General features: G+C 30.2%; 1 long non-coding RNA gene across 1 annotated transcript; it reads right to left on the bottom strand.

Annotated features, from left to right (window-relative positions):
* Window positions 1–1,238: 1,238 nt before the first annotated feature.
* LOC145001935 (uncharacterized) lies at window positions 1,239–2,252 on the bottom strand. Its single transcript, XR_013661755.1, has 3 exons — window positions 2,095–2,252; window positions 1,899–1,980; window positions 1,239–1,539 (listed from the first exon to the last, which is right to left on the bottom strand). It is a non-coding gene; the product is annotated as an uncharacterized LOC145001935 (long non-coding RNA).
* Between the last annotated feature and the right edge of the window lie 337 nt (window positions 2,253–2,589).

The following is a 2,589-nucleotide window of genomic DNA, read 5'->3' as shown; positions in this document are numbered from 1 at the left end:
ACTTTAGTATATATATCCTTAGCAAAGACTTTAGAGTTTGCACTTTTAAACATTAAACACCAAATTAGGATAAAAAAAAAAAAGTTGAATCGGATCGTTATGGGTCCTACGATCTAAAGATACAATCTTGCTACAAAGTCGATTCTATTATGATAACGATCATTTATAATTTAGGATCAGGATTTTGATGTTAATAGCACTTACAAGAAGCCCAAACCATGATTATGAAAAATAAAATATCCATATCCAAGTATAATTAAGTAGTAAGACAAGAATAAAAAATTTGAGATCATATTTGAATCATTATGTATTTATGTCAAGTGTCCACTAACCAAAACTAAGTGGTGCCAGGTGTTATCCTGTCTCCTTGAGGCCGAGAGTTCAAATCTTATCGTGGACATTGATAGATATAAACAGTAATTAATTTAGAAGTATGTTAGATTTATCATTAAAAAAATACTTTTGGGCTTCATTAAATTTAGGGCCTTAAGCTCCCGGAACAGAGGACATTAAAGAAAAACAATTTCAAATCTCAATATGAAAAAAAATAGACATAACTAGTGGCCGATCCAAGATAAAAGTAAGGGATGTAAAATGGCATTTCCAAAAAAAATTCTTAAAAAAATTACACTTGAAAAAATTTAACCACTGAAAAAAATTTTATGGACATCCAGAGCTACCCCATGGACCATTTAGATCCGCCTATCAACACAACGAAGCGATACACGAAGAGAATTACAACCCTAGCCTTACCAAAGAAAAACCTATGACCTATCGGCTCTTACCGATGTTGTGAGAGACAAAGATAAAATAGACACCATTGATGCACATCTTAAAGATAGTTTTAGCCATTGATGCACATCTTAAAGATAGTTTTAGATTTATAAGGTAGGTTTGCATTAGTTGTTATAAAACTCATGGTGTTATTATGTCTTGAGATTCCCTTTCTTTCATGTTTTCTTGTATTACTCGAGGTGCAAGTGAGACTTAGATGTCGGGATTATTTTTGACACATGTAGAAGTCAGAGTTTTGATATATCGGGGTACACATTGGAGATAAGAACTACGAATATATATATATATATATATATATATATATATATATATATATATATATATATATATATATATATATATATATATATATATATATATATATATATATATATATATATATATATATATATATATATATATAGTAGAGTTATGTTTTGTTATTGTTAGTCGAAATAGTAACATTCACACTAAAGTATGCATGTTATCAAATAGTATTCACTCTTCAGACAGTTTAGAACCTTTTATACAATTCTACAAGTTTTAATTAAAAAATAAAAGTAATCTTTGCAACAATGGTTTTAAACTGTAACTCATATGATCAAACCTAGCAACATCAATGGAAATTTTGTATAATCCAACGAACTAAATTCCGTCTTAACCAATGTGTTTTCCGTGTTTTGTTCTTCAAAGTCTCGTAAATATTCAAATTCCCTCTCATGATCACTTGGCTATTTCTAACATCCACCTTATACTCTCTTAACCCTGCAACTCATGAAATGGATACCAAAATAGTGTTAAATAGGATCATCACCCAAGATACAAATCACATAAACAACGACTTGTTAGGAGCTCAGTTCCAACAATAATCTCAATCCATATTGGAAATAAAACTGATCATCACGTAGTTGTTAAAAGTCAAACTCTTGACCAATTTTCCAGGTATATCATCCCATAACCAACTCTACTATGCCATTGGCCATTGGGGCATAATAATACTTGTTATTACTAGGGTTTTGTTCAAATGACTAAAATACCCTCTAATAACGATAACATGAAATTTACCATGTTCCAAAGCGAACGTTACTTAATTCTACATAATCCAAAAGCGTGGAGTGCCTCACCTGTGATTCTCAACATAATTCGGTGAAGTCTTTCTCGACAACAATCACATCCCAGGTTTGCGTTGATGACTATTTCCTGAGACTATTCAACAATAAAAAAACATCATCAAAGTCATAGATCTAAATTGGATCAAAAGTAGAATATAAGATAAATTTACTCAAATAATACACATCCATGAAAGAGTAGAGAACTCACAGTTGGAACTGTTAGATGTGCCACATATATGAGAGCTTGATTGCTTACTAATTTCTCCATGGAAGCAGGACCTCTTCCTTGGTCTCTTGTCGGGATATTAGAATTAAAATAGATCAACAATGCTTTATATATATGTTACTAGATCATAACACATCATAATACAAATATATATAAAAGCATTAATCAATGATTAAAAAGAAAGATTGTATAATAGGGATCCAAGGTATACATTATAATAATAAATACTTTATTTTTGTAGTATATATCGAGACAAAGCATGCTCTAGTGGGTAATGGATAATCTATAATATTAAACAAGTTATGCATCTTATGGTTAATTAATAGCACCATTACTTGCCAACCTTTCTATGTTAAATTCTGCTTAAGTTATGGGCATCATGTTCTCAACAACTTTGATTGTAACTAGTTCCTAAACATTTAGTAAATTACATACGAGCTTAATAGTTTAATATATTATAATGGCAACATGGAAATC

This window comes from Lactuca saligna, chromosome 6 (genome assembly GCF_052625555.1).
Source record: "Lactuca saligna cultivar CGN05327 chromosome 6, ASM5262555v1, whole genome shotgun sequence".
In the NCBI taxonomy this organism is placed as follows: Eukaryota; Viridiplantae; Streptophyta; class Magnoliopsida; order Asterales; family Asteraceae; genus Lactuca; species Lactuca saligna.
The sequence above is the reverse complement of the archived record's forward strand: the minus strand, read 5'-3'. Positions and strand labels throughout refer to the sequence as shown.